Below are 14369 nucleotides of genomic sequence, written 5' to 3' on the forward strand. Positions count from 1 at the left end.
GCAATGGAAATCAAAATATTTCTCTAGTCAGTACAGAGTTTTCTGTCATCCATCGTATCCTTCTAAGCCAAAGCACACTTGCTTAATAAGCCCTGTACTTATCTCTCTCTTTGTGGGGAAGAAAATATAACAATACCTTATGCTGAAAAAACTCCATACACAGGCTGACAATTGCATCTTTTTCTTCCCAGCTCCAAGCTTGGATAATTATTAACAGAACTTCTAAATCTATTTATCTCTAACATTTGCAAGCTCTATCATCATCCCCTTTGGGTATTTTAATTAATCAATTCATAACTCAAGCTATAGCTTCCATGTACCCAATATATTTTGTATTTGTAACACTATATAAAGTTTCTCTTAAGTCTACTAGGTTTTGTTTGTCTCAGAGACCAGGTATGGACAACCACCATCTTTGTTGCTAGTTGATATGAGCACAGAAACATAAGCAATGGGATATGATAACCAAAATGCTTTCTTTTATCCCCAAGTGGAGAGGAAAAGGTGAAGGTTTCCAGTACCGTAATAAGAAGATGTTAGGTGAACCTAACATAAACTTATATAAGGGATGCCCCTTAAATCTACATCTGAGTTTTGTGACAAAGGTAAATAAATCATATTGAACTGAGAAACACAGTCCACAACAGCTGGTAATTGGAAGTAAGGGAGAGTTGAAGTGGGGGTGAATTTTAGAATAAAATGTGTTCATGGAAAGTGGAAGAGATGTCATTTGTCACCAATATGTTGTCCACCTTGGGAGACAAGCCAGAGCAGGATGTTTGCAAGTCACTCTCGGATGTCAGAGATGTCTCAATTTGCATATGAAGATGCCTTTTGAACTCTTGATTTCTTAGCTGAAATGAAACAGCACATTTTTCTCACAATGGCTTCTTGAGAAAATTTTTTCTAACTACTTTTTCCGTTCATACACTGACAGTTAAACAATGCATGTTGAAAGGAGGGTAAGAAATCAAGACCACACTGCACCCTCTCCACTTCCACCCTCCTCTTATCTCTCCCCTGACGCTCACTTCCCTTTTTCTTTCGATTGCCCTGTTCTGGTCAGTCATGAAGACATGGTTGATTTCATGCTTTAGTTCATTTCCATGCGATAATCCTATTTCTGAAAATTAAATGACAGTGAAAGAAAAAAAAAAAAAAACACAACCTGAACAAGACAGAGATCCATAAAATAAGTGACTGAAGCCACAGGGTCAGCGTTAGGGATTTTCATTCTCTAATCTAATCCTGGGAAGAAAATTCATTCGCCTTCCTTTGTCTCATGTCCGTTTGTAAAAACCTTGTTTTATGTATGTGTGTTTCTGTTTTTCAAAAGTCATCATAAACAGAATCGTGGACTAGTATCTCCCTTTTATAATGAAAATAACTGTGCTTGAATCTCAGAAACAGCTGGTGGGGCAGGAGTTCTTATTCTCCCATTTCAGAGATGAGCAGACCAAAGTCAGAGACGTGATTCTGCGGGGTCACTTCTGCTGACTGTACATCCCGGGATATCCTCACTCCAGCACCCTGCTTCTCAGGAGTGGGGATGAATCACCGAGTTTCTTGTGTGACCGAGGGACTGGTAACTCCTTTTTAAGCCAGTGGGTGGGCTGTGGGAAAATGCAGGAAGATTTGCCTTGGCATCTGAAGTAAAGAGAAGAGGCAGGTAGATGTCTTAGCTCATGGGTTGGGCGGTTTAAACCACAGACAGTTACTTTCTCACAGTTCTGGAGGCTGGGTAGTCCAAGATCAGGGTCTGGCTACCAGGGTTTGGTTCCTGGTGGGAGCTCTCCCGGCTTTCAGATAGCTGCTTTCTCGCTGTGTCCTCCCAGGGCAGGGAGAGAGGGAGAGAAGAGAGAAGAAAGAGAGAGAGAGGGAGGGAGAGGGAGACCGTGACCACTCTGGTCTCTTTCTCTTCTTAGAAGGACACTAATCTCATCATGTGAGTCCCACCTTCATGACCTCATCAAAACATAATTACCTCCACAAAGTCCTACCTCCAAATACCATTGCACTGGGGGTTAGGGCTTCAGCGCATGTATTTGGGGGGGACACACACATTCAGTCCACAATAGTTTAATGCAAATGTATGTGCAGGGTAAATTATAAAACACAGTAACTAGTAGAAATACAGAGTTATCAGATGAACTTAGAAATTGCCTGGCCAGTTTCTCTCTCTACCTAAGGAGACCTGCTGATCCTCACACTTGACTTTAAAAACTGAGATGAACCAAGCTGAGCCTGCCATGTTTTTCCTTCCGTGCGCCAGGATCCAGCAACAGCTACCTGGCTCCGCCGCCTCTGTATGTCTGCTCCCCTCATACTTTCCAGATTCCACAGAGATAGCACAGAGCCACCTCTCCTTCCGCTGTATCTTGCTGCCGTTCACCACATTTGTCGCAGCAACATCTTAGCAACGACACCACTGCAGCCTTCTGGGGAGCATCAGTGTCTCCCCTACCACCAGGAACAGGTCCTCACGGCCAGCCAGTGGCTAATGCAACTCCAGTGTCCCACTCTTACTGACTCCCAGCATACTTCTGTTGCTGGCAGTGTCTTGGGTTGAGTTTCCTAGAAGCAGAACCAAGGACAAAATTCAGCTGCATTGGATTTACTGAGGGCGTGCTCTTCAGGAAGCACCGGGAAGGGGTGGGAAGCGTCACCATAAGGAAAGGGAAGGAACAGAGCAAAGCTGCTGTCTCGGAAAACTCAAGCGTAGCCTGAACCCTGGGGAAATGGGTGTCTTGGAACCTAGATTGCATTGTGGTGTTGTCCCACCTATGAAGCTGTGGGGTCAGGGTTTGTACCCTAATATCAGTCATACCCTAATCCAGGCAATATTGAATCTGGAACTGTATGAATTGTCTGTGCCTTGGAGTCAAGCGGACCTCAGTCTCAAGCTTTCGCTTGTTCCTAGGTCTTTGATCTTGGGCAAATTATTTACCTCTTCCAAATGAAAAGAAACTAACATATCTAACATACGTGGACAATATACTCTCTCCAGTGCTATAGGGGGCATTATAAATGTTCATCCCTGGTCCTCTGCCTCCATCCCAGCACACTCAGGACTGTCTGAATTGCGGCAAATTAGTTACCCTTTCTGAATACGAATAAAATGTGTCATTTCTCCCTTCCTGCAAATCTCATAAAACAGTTACAGCACACACACACACACACACACACACACACACACACACTCATACAAATGAGAGTGCTTTATTTTTATTGTTGTGAAATATACTCAACATAAAATTTACCATTTTAACAATTTTTAAGTGTACAGTTCAATATTAAGTATATTCGCATTGTTGTGCAGCCAGTCTCCAATCTTGTAAAACTGAAACTCTGTATCCAGTAAGTAACAACTTCCCAGTCTTCCCAGCCCCCCACCCACAGCCCTTGGTAGCCACCATCTACTTTTTGTCTCTGTGCATTTGAATAATCCAGTTACCTCATAGAAGTGCAGTCATATAGTATTTGTCTTCTTGTGACTGGCTAATTTCACCTCGTGTAATGTCCTCGGGGTTCATCCATGTTGTAGCATACATCAGAATATCCTTTACTTTTAAGGCTGAATAATAAATACCCCATCTTATGTGTCTGCCACATTTTGTACATCCATTCATCCATCCGTGGAGACTTGTGTTGCTTTTGCCTTTTGGCTACTGTGAATAGTGACGCTATGAAGATATCTCTTGAAGAATGTTCTTTTAATTCTTTTGGTATATACCCAGAAGTGGGATTGCTGTATCATAGGGTGATTCTGTTTTTAATCATTTGCGGAATCACCATACTGTTTTCCACAGCAGCTGCACCATTTTACATTCCCACCAACAGCACACAAGTGTTCCAGTTTCTCCACATTCTTGCCAACACTTGGTATTTTCCAGTTTTGGGGGGCGGGAGGTATAGTAATCATCTCGATATGTGTGGAGAATAATTTTAAAACTAGTTAGTACCATTAAAATAATATTTTGTTACTCTGTAATGGGTTAATTTTATGTGTCAACTTGGCTTAGCTAAAGGATGCTCAGACAGCTGGTAAAACATTATTTCTGGGTATGTCTGTGAGGGCGTTTCTGGAAGAGAACAGCATTTGGATTGGAAGACTGAGTAAAGATCATCCTCACCAATGTGGTTGGGCATCACCTAATCCATTGAGAGCCTAAATAGAGCAAAAAAGCACAGGAAAGTTGGTGCAAAGTCCATAGGGGTGTTGATAAGCTCTGACGTATTCCTGGAAATCTGAACCTGACATATTCCTGGAAATCTAAGAGACCATGCTCATGACTAGGGGTCTGTGGATGCTGGGTAAAGAACTGAGAAAGCCCTAAGCTCTCACCTGTGCATGACCCTGAGCCTCTGGGCAAGGAGGAAGTGAAGGCTAAGGCAGAGTTATAAACTGACTGGCAGAATGTCGAGGGCTTTCCCTAACACACACATAGTATAGCTCAGTAAAGAATGAGATTCTTACTGATTCCAGGTATTTAGGTTAATCTTTGTTCAATCATTAGCTAGATTGAACTAAAGGAAATCATGTTTAAAGAACTAAAAGAATAAACAAGATTATACTGTACAGCACAGGGTAATATACACAAGATCTTGTGGTAGCTCACAGTGAAAAAAAATGTGACAACGAATATATGGCTGTTCATGTGTAACTGAAAAATTGTGCTCTACACTGGAATTTGACACAACATTGTAAAATAACTATAACTCAATAAAAAAAAAGTTAAGAAAAAGAAAAAAAAAAAGAACTAAAAGAGACGAGAACAATGTATCCCGAAATAGAAAATATATATAAAGGGACAAAAATATTTAAAAAAAAATAGAAATTCTTGAGTGGAAAAGAAAAGAAAAATTAACTAGGGAGGCTCAACAGTAGATTTGAGTAGGAAGAAGAAATAATTGGCAAACTTAAAGATTTTATCTTGGCTTTTCTTCCACCAAAAAAGTGAAAGCTATGGAGAATATTGTGGAAAACATTTTTGTTGCTTTCTTAACTTAAAAAAAACCCAAACTTATTAAAAAAAAACTTATAATAGTATAAAGATTCCCATATACCTTTTACTCAGTTTCCCCAACTGTAAATAGGCTACACATTTGCATTCTCATTTCTTTATCTCTGTCTGTCTCTCTCTCATACGTACACACATATACATAAATTTTTCCTGAACTAATTGAGAATACAAATATGATGCTCTAAATATTTTTATGGGTATTCTTAAAATACAAGGACACTATATAATCACAGCACCACCATCTACATAATGAAATTAACACCAATACGTCATCATTATCTAGTCCACAAGACCAAGAGTAAAAAAGCCTGTTATTTTGCATAATATTTCTTCATTTTGATGAATATGATAAAAAATATAATTAACAGCAGAAAGAAACTTCAAACTATTGTAAATTAATCAGCACTCTGTATTCCATAACTCACCTCAATGCTTCAGCTTGAACAAGAAAGAACGTTCTTCTGTGAGAGAGAGAGAGGGAAGGAGAGAGAAAGAAGGTGAAAGAAAATGAAATCGTTAAGAAAAGTTTCAGAACAAAAGGAATCCCTTTCCTATAGCCACACACTTTATTTAAAGCATAAAAATCTCAGAAATATTAACTCCTAGACCCAATCCAGTAGAAGTAACCAGTATCCATGCATAAATAGGCCACTCTAGTAACAGTATGATGTCTCTCGGTATCGAATGTCTCTTTCCAGACTTGAAATTCTGGCTTCACCTTTGCACACTGCATAGCCTGAAGCTTTTGCAAAACCAAACTGTAAATGGTTGTCACTCAATTTCCCCATGAAAAAGTTTTCACCCTAAGAGAACTTATCACTTTTCCTTCTTCATTGCCTGATTTCTAGCTGGTCATCTTAGCAGTTTAACTGCTGGGCATCTCAGTTATTTCATGACTGTAGTGTCATTCTGTTATCATTTATTTTGCTAATTATTTTCCAATAAATGTAATTCAGTCAACAAGTAAACATCTCCTTCATGCAAACACTTAGCATTCGTAATCATAATCATTATTTTGGGGAGAAAATTTTCCATTATATAACTGTAGCATCATACTACAAATTTCTCAGAACTATATGCACAAAATCTAGGAGTGCATTTGCAGTGGTGACCTCATCAAGTTTCACATTTTATTATTTCTAAAAATTATGCAGAGGTTTGATGAACATGGCAACGATGCATTAGGCTTCTACTTCGTCTGTGAATCATGTGGTTTGTGATATTTTACTCTCTAGTTCAGTTCACCAAGATTTCATAAAAATTTTTTAAGGATTAGCTCTGAATCAGATGGAGTTTTTATAAGTCACAACAATATTTTAATTAACCTAAAGGACATATAGATTGATTCTTTTGAATTTACCTTGTAATTCTTGTGTAGTCTCCTTTTTCTATGCAGATTTATCATGCAGCTCCATATGCCAAAGAGATGGAATAATATAGCAGGCAAGAATTTTTAAACTAACTTTATTCAACACCCTCATTTGGAAGGCAACTGAGAAGGGTGCAGAGAAACTAAGCCTCCGGGTTTCCCAACACCAGGTCTACAGTTACACACAAAGGGACTTGCAGTATTCATGAAGACAGTGTCTACTGCAAAAAAGAAAGAAAGATAGAAAAGAAAAGGAGAAAGGCACTAGCACAGACTATGTTCTTAACAGAATAGAAGAACGTCCTGGATTCGGGAGGCTGATCTGCTCGTTATGAATGCACTTTGGAGAGGACGGAGTCTACAGTCAACCATCAGGACCCATCCCTCAGACCAGGTGAGCTGTCCAAGTCATGATTACCTTCTGCAGCTGCACCTTTAACTATTTAACAAACAGGCCATAAATATCATAACCATAAATGATTATCATTTTGCAATATATGTTTAGCACCTTAAATTTATATACTGTACACCTTAAATTTATACAATGTTATGTGTCTATTTCTTATCTCTCAATAAAGCTGGGAAATTTCAGAAGAAGAAAGAAATTTTTAAAAAAGGAAAGAAGGTTGGTTCATTCAGCAATTTGTTCAGGTAATGTTTACTGATTACTTCCTATTACTGAGCACTCAGCTAGGTCGTTTCATCTGTGTGATCTTATTTAATCCTTATAATTATTTAAAGAAACACAATTTCTATTCTATGTGCAAATCCTTGCTCTAAATGCTACAGAGTTTAAGAGTTAGGATAAGAGGAGGAAAGATGGAAAACACATGTATACATGGACCCTCAGGTACCTGTGTGCTAGTTGTCTATTTCTAGGTACATAATGAGGTCACTAAAAACTTAATGACTTAAAACAACAATAGTCATTTATTATCTCTCAAAGCATCTGTGCATCAGGAAATCAGGCAGGACATGGCGGAGACGTGTGGATCTCTCCTCCTCAATGCCGGGGGCCTCTTTTGGAAGAAGACTCAAAGGCTGGTGATTGAAATCACCAGAAGATTCATTCACACAGGTCAGGTGTTGATGCTGGCCGTTGGTCACAGATCTAGGAGCGTCCTAGGCTTCGTTACAAAACCAGCTCTGGGTTCTGAGGGTAAGATCACAGGGGAGTGGGGGGAAGGAGCACTCCCCTTTCTATGATCTAGCCCAGAAGCCACCCTTCAGCCACACTGCCCTAAGTCAGGAGGAGGGGACATAACCTCCCACAGCCCCATCTCTGGGTGGGAAAAATGTCAGTCATATTGTAAGAAGAGCATGTGGGGTGGGATCAAATACATAAGAGCAGCCAACGGTGGGAGATACAATTTCCCACAACCTTACACTCTCGTAAAGGGCTTAGGGTGGGCCCTGGATTGGGCAACACCAGGAACCATGTCTCCTGTCAGGACTCCAGGGAAGGGAAGGATCAGAGGTTGCTTCTGAGTAGGGGTCGAGGCAGGCTTCAAAGAGGAAGCCATGTTTGAGTTTTATCCTGATTGGACAGAATTTCAGTTCATTTATTCATTGTGCCTACTTGGTGTATGGATGGTAGCATGCTAAGTGGAAAAGGTAATGGAAATTTCTACTTCCAAAGGCTCAAAGCTGACAGTGACCCCTAGACAGGGGGTCAGGACTCCTCAGCGGTGAAGAGCCCATTGCACTCTTGCTTGCACGAGCTGTCCGTCTCGTGCTGCTGGAAGCTTACTGTGCTGCAGACTCGTGCCTCACTCCTTCCCGGCTCCCTTGTCTCTGCTCCTACAGATGGCGGACCAGGGGACACATACCACTAGGGAATTTGGGGACCAAGCTAGAAACTGTTTTATATTACTAAGGAGAAAAAAAATTATGTAAAATACAGTGAATGAAATGAAAAAGTCAATTTGTGGACCATTGAGTTGCCAGTTTTTTTAATCCTCAAGAAAACCAAATCTCTTTGTGAATTCAAGAATTCAAAATATACAGAAGCAAATCTTTTTATACTTTCCATTTTCTGTTTTATTTCACCCTTTCCCATTCCTTCTCTCTCCGTCTCCATGCGATTCCACAGAGGATAGAGATCAAAAGCTGTTACTTGTTGATGAGGAAATACACAGGCAAATCTAAATGAGATTTACAGTAATTAGTAATTGGACCAAAGAAACTAGGAATGTCAAAGTCATGGTTGTGATTTTTTTTAAATCCCATCAATTATTCTGTCTCTGAGCAAATGAAACTGAATGCACTAGGGCATTGGGTTTTTTTAGTAGCTCCAAGTCTTACATTTTATTACAGAACAACTTCCTAAAAATAGGATCTGCCCCAGATTTATACATCAGCAGTTCAACAAAGAAATATTCACCGTTTTTAACCCCTACACATATAAAATAACTCACTTTGGGGAACTCACTATAAATTCAAAGCCTCACCTCTGATAATGAAAAATAGACCATAATTCAACTGTGATTTCTTTTCTCATATATATGATTAGCTTATAGCTTTAGACTTGTCTTGAAAGTAGATCAACAAATACCTTTGCAGTTAAGGACTTTTTAAATTTAGTTCTAATTGATGATCAAGGCCTGGTTATTTTAAAACAGTGATTTCAAGAAGCTAACAACTTCATAGGGTGAAGACATTACTTTTCTTGTTTGGAGAATATTTTTTAACACAGAAATGGAATGGCCCTAAACTCTTCATTTCTCCTTTCTGAAGCTCTTTAGAACTGAATCAGAGATAAAGTTCAAATACAATGAAATTTTGATAAACCCGCTCATCAGGTTTAAGCAGATTCAGAGAAGAGACCTCACCACCGTGAGAAAAACTCTAGAAAGTCTGTTATGTTACCTCCCCTCTGCTTACAGGCAGTATTCTGTGCTTCACATCAAGATTTAAAGTACAAAATTATTTCTAGGTGTGATCTAAAAAGCTCAAAGGAAACCACATTTATTTGTATAGTGATGTCTAGGGTAAAACCACGCTATCAAAGGAATGTAAGACTCTACAATAAAACTGACTGATAAGAATTCCAAAATACGAGAAGTGGGGGTTGAACCACGAACAGTGACAAGACCCATTTGATATCTACATTCATGTGGAAAAAGGCAAATGGGGTATCTGAGTGCCTAGAGAACAGGAGAATTCAAAACCACCCACAGTAAGTAACTCCCTAAACACAGCAGCAAAACTGTCGGGGGTTCTGAAGATTCTGATTCACAGGTGAGAGCAAAGGGACCCACGGGAGGTCAGGAGGTGCTGAAATGGGCTTGGTTCTAGGATTCCCAGAACTTGCAGTCCTGAGCTCACTTCTAGAGCAAGCCTCTCGCTAAGGAGAAATTGAAGAGAGCAGAGTCTAAGTCGAGCAGGACAATGATACGTGGGGCAAAGGAAAGAGAAGTGCGGATACACGTGAGGAAAGCAAGCAGAGGAGACGGAGCTGAGCTCAGAAACACAGTCTCAAGCCATGTTTTAATCATTTCATCAAAACAAGAGCCTCCAGAGCAGTGAAGCTAGAAAAGACGTCGTGGTCCACCTCTGCCTCTTAGAAGTGCAGGAAAATTAACTTCACTTAAAAATGAGCAGCAGAAAAGAATTACAGTCAATTTCTATACAACATTATTATCACAAAGGAAGGAAGGATGGAATATCCTTGTATGTTTTAAACAATGAAAGCATACCAGAGAAACACACTCACAGAGCAAATAAAAACTGTTACCTAATACTTCAAAAACTAAAATAAATAATTGTAGAAATTATTAAAGAATAACACAGATCAGAATTATGAAAGCTTAGAAATAAAGTGATTGGAGAAGAAAAATACTTGAAAAAGGTGATGGGACTCAAAGAACTCAAAATAAAGGAAAACCATGCAAACCTGAATAAATACAATACAAAATGCCCTGAAGATAGTTATAAGATTGAAATAACAAATATGTTTAAACTAAAAGTGTAATTTTTTGAGGGCAAAAATAAAATCCAATGTACATATTAGGAGTCCCCAGAGCAATGAACAAAGTAATGAAAGAGAATAAATACATCTGTAATTTAAGAAAATTTTCCTGAACTAAAAAAAAAAATGACCCTGCCTTGTGTACTTTGATAAAAGTGTCCCAAAACCTTTAAAGTAGCTAAATGTTCAAAGAACAAAAGGAAACTCAAAAAAAAAAAAAAAGAGAAAAGTAAATTAAGGTATGCAGACAATGCAAAGTCACATACAGTTGCTTGAGGTGGCCTGAATATTTGACTCTGAGCTTTCCAGGGGTCACTACGGCACAGGGAATCGTAAGCCAAACCTATTGAACGTTGAGTATCTGAAATCCGAGTGAAATGTCTCCTGTGGTAGGTGTTTATAAAGAAGTTTCCCTTTAATTTAGCACCTGTACCTTCACCAATATTCTGACAGTAAACACAAGAATATTCATAAGGCATCTCTAATACATTTCTTCCAGGTGTATCTATGTCATGTCATATAAACAATTCAATAAGGTAACTTCAATGCAGAACAAAGACAAGGTGGTTTAGGTTTGACACAGAAATAAAAATAGAGTATCTAGAAAGTGGGCTGCATGGCTTTTAAGCACCTGTCCATAAAGGCGGCCTCTGAGCGCACTGGGATTGGGGAACCCTTCTTGCCAGGACTTAAAAGTGCAAGAACTCCCTGTTGTGGGGGGAGAGTACAGCTCATCAGTAAAGCACATGCTTACCGTGCACAGGGTCCCTAGGTTCAAGTCCCAGTACCTCCATTTAAAAAAAAAAAAATTTTTTTTAAGAATTTCCTATTGCCATTTAGAAGCCCACACGTGTGTGTCTGTAGTCAGCGGAGCAAGGGGTAAGGGTGTAAAAGCTGAGACACTCGAGAAAGGTGACGTGCAGAGAGGAAGGCCACCGCTCCTGCACTGACGGGGCTGAGAGCGCAGGGCACACAGGCGAGATTTCTTGCTCAAAGACACAGAAAAATGAGCAGCTGAGTCGTGAAGGTTTGTTATTTAGAACATGAAAACAATTATCTTTGTGTGGAAAATTATTTGCCAAAATCTCAGGGAAGAAAACCAACTCTCATTGAAGCACCTTTTGAGATCCAACTCTACTCGCTGACTCTCCCCAGGTAATTGACTTAATTGGCCCCAGTATAATTGACTGCGTTGACCCGCTTTACAGGCATGTTGACCATCAGCCAGTTCTCAGTTGAGGGAAGCTGTTAAAAACTTCAGAGTTTTTAGTTTCTGAAGTCCTTCTTTCTGGAAACACTGGTAGAGGAAGACTTTCCAGTTGTCAGTTAAGGGCACTCTTTGTTCACTGAACTAAAACATGCGATCTGCTTATAGTAAAATCCTCCTGTTTATTCTTAGGGACTCAGGATGTGAATTTTATTAAGTCCCTTTCAATTTAGGTATGTTCAACTGAAAAGTAAGCATTTTGCTTTAATCTAAACCTTTTTTTAAAATGTAGACCCCTTCCAAATCCAATTTTAAAAAATCAGTACTTTTTAATTAAATTTCACTTTTTATGTTTTATTTACAAATTAATTAAATCAAATGTAAACATTTCACATTAAAAGTAGTAATGATAAATCTCACTAGAAGGTGCTGGTCAGATCCGCTGGTTTGACTCTGAGTTTAGGTAAATGAAAGAACAGACTGATTCCACGGGAGTACGGGCTTTGCTTATTCATTTATTTACAACAGCCTTGGCCAACAGGAATATTTTTTCCCTTAGTGAAGATCTCAGGGCCCTGTGATTGGTGATTAGACCTCCCTTCCTCCAGTTTCATCAAATTAGTGGCCCAAAGTCAGAGCTGAGGTGAGGACCCCTGATGTGGAGTTCAACCTTCAGTCTATGCACCTTTCAAACTCTCCGGGGTTAAGTTATGTCAGCTTCCTGTAATTTGCCCTGTTTCACCATCTGTCCATCTTTACCAATGCGAAACAAGAGAAATGCCTATTTAATTTAAAGTTCTTCCATGCAAAGTCCTGCGAAGATGTAAAATAGAAAAGATGCAAACTGACCATCTCACTGTGTTTCGTATCTGCAGACTCTCATTCTGATGTCAGTTCTAGGGCCAAATTCCTATTCAACCCTCACGGTCCTAGCATTATCTCAGTATCATTTATGATATGACTATCAAAGCCAGATGTTTTGGATTATGAAACTCTGTTTCCATAATAAAGGATTTCAAAATCATTTATGCTTTATGGCTTAGGAGAAGGAAATCGCAAAACGTAGTTCCACTCCTGAATATCCAAGCATCATAGATATAATTCTATTTTTGGCAGTAAAGACATTAAGAAGAGAGAAATTCAAGCCCTTTTCCAAACCCCTAAAGGGGGAAAATAGTTCCCAAAAAAAAATCAAGAATGAAGCCAGCAAAAAATGCTCCAAAAAAAATTGGAGACAGTGACAAAATAGAAGATAGTATTGTTCTGATAGAAAGGTGAATCCCAGGGCTGTAAGCATCCAATTAATAGTTGAATATTGCTGCTATAACGTGTGTTTACAAGATGAGACAGTGCTGAAAATATGCGTGAAATCTGCACAAGTAATCAACACTTGATATTTTGTAAAGTCATTTTAGATCAAGACATTCAAACCCGTAACTTCCAACTCATATGCTGTAGTTAAGAATCCCCAACAGCTAAGAGAGAGGCCAACATTATCCATCACTGCCAGAGGTGAGACTGATGTTTAAAACCCAAGACTCTCACACTTCCTTTTTTGATTCATCCCGTGTTGAAGAAAGAAACGTCGAGAGAGCAGAAGACCTTTCAACTAGATAGAACGCTGTGTTAAAATGGGAATTAAGGGAATTGGATTCTGACATGACCCCATCAAATCCCAAACCTCATTTTGCTGATAGAGATCGGAGGAAAAAAATGAAAAGGTTGAATCTACACTTGTGTGCAAGTAAAAATTCCATTGCCAGTTTTTCAGAGAGAACTGACATTTGGGAATGTAGAGGGCACGTGGTTGGAATGCCAAGTAGAAGTTGGCGGGATTAAACTTCTACCTCCAGCAGGTCATTAAGCAACCTTTAAAAAGCAGACTGAAAACTCACTGTCAGGAAAGCTTTGTTCCTATCAGCAGCATATCCCAACCTGAGCTGTCATATTTGTTCATTGGGAATATATAATACAAATTACCCGGAGCAGCCAAGGTCCTGACAGTCAAGCCCACTGTTTTCATGAAGATCTTGGTCTTGGTGATTGTTCAAAGGACAGTCTTCAAACTAGGGTAACAGAAAATTAAAAAGGTTGGTGAACTTCGGGAACCATTTTGCAAACTAAACCAGATTCCTGTTAATAGGTTCTTAGGTCTTGTTTTTAAAACGTTGCAAGAATGTTCTAAAAAAAAAAAAAAAAAACAAAAAAACTTTCCATTTCGCAATACTGGTAATTTATGAGGAGTAGCAAGTCACTTATATGCAGGTTGCTCTTGTGACCCTCATGGGTCCTAAAATCCATGTCAGAGCTGAACAGATTCACAGGTGAAAGTTTTCAGGATCTCACGCAGTAGCATGATTCCAAGAAATTCATCCAAAGAAAGAAACAGTTGCCAGCGTTTGTTGGGGAAATGGTCACTTAACATCCAACAAACTTTCCAGCACAGCTACAGTGTGTTAGGCCCTGGAGTTGCGACCTGCCCCTGGATGCTTCAGGAGCTAGTTTGGAGACAGACACCAATCAGATTCAGTGACAGTTGCACACAGTGCCACTAGCTTCTTGTAACCAACCCAGCCATGGCTCATGACCAATGTTTGAGAACAAACGCAGTTAAATAGGGATGTCCTAGAAATGAAATACAGAAGTAGGCTTAACATGGTTTCCCTTTTTCCACAATAAAACTGAGGACATGAAGAGCAAAATGCTGAATCTGGAGTTTCCCAGGCAGAAGGTGAAAATCCACACTTCAGGACTTTAAGAAGCCAGTTGCCAACCAATATCGCACGAGATTCAAGGATC

The 14369-nt window shown here is 39.5% G+C and overlaps 3 long non-coding RNA genes across 5 annotated transcripts in view; 1 reads left to right on the forward strand and 2 right to left on the reverse strand.

Annotated features, from left to right (window-relative positions):
- LOC123613030 (uncharacterized) overlaps positions 1-8375 on the forward strand; it is a 41842-nt gene extending 33467 nt beyond the window's left edge. The window contains exons 3-5 of one of the 3 annotated variants that reach the window (XR_012503224.1): positions 6683-6787; positions 6972-7044; positions 7340-8375. This is a non-coding gene — a long non-coding RNA (uncharacterized LOC123613030). The remainder of the gene's footprint in view (positions 1-6682; positions 6788-6971; positions 7045-7339) is intronic. The other 2 variants (XR_012503225.1, XR_012503226.1) reach the window with 2 other exon arrangements.
- LOC141575576 (uncharacterized) lies at positions 1076-6609 on the reverse strand. Its single transcript, XR_012503228.1, has 3 exons — positions 6385-6609; positions 5450-5485; positions 1076-2574 (listed from the first exon to the last, which is right to left on the reverse strand). It is a non-coding gene; the product is annotated as an uncharacterized LOC141575576 (long non-coding RNA).
- A 25-nt stretch (positions 8376-8400) lies between the features above and the next one.
- Positions 8401-14369, reverse strand: part of LOC141575575 (uncharacterized) — a 40125-nt gene continuing 34156 nt past the window's right edge. The window contains exons 3-4 of the long non-coding RNA XR_012503227.1: positions 13551-13636; positions 8401-8537 (exon numbers count right to left, since the gene is read on the reverse strand). This is a non-coding gene — a long non-coding RNA (uncharacterized LOC141575575). The remainder of the gene's footprint in view (positions 8538-13550; positions 13637-14369) is intronic.

Source organism: Camelus bactrianus, chromosome 29 (assembly GCF_048773025.1).
Source record: "Camelus bactrianus isolate YW-2024 breed Bactrian camel chromosome 29, ASM4877302v1, whole genome shotgun sequence".
NCBI lineage: Eukaryota > Metazoa > Chordata > Mammalia > Artiodactyla > Camelidae > Camelus > Camelus bactrianus.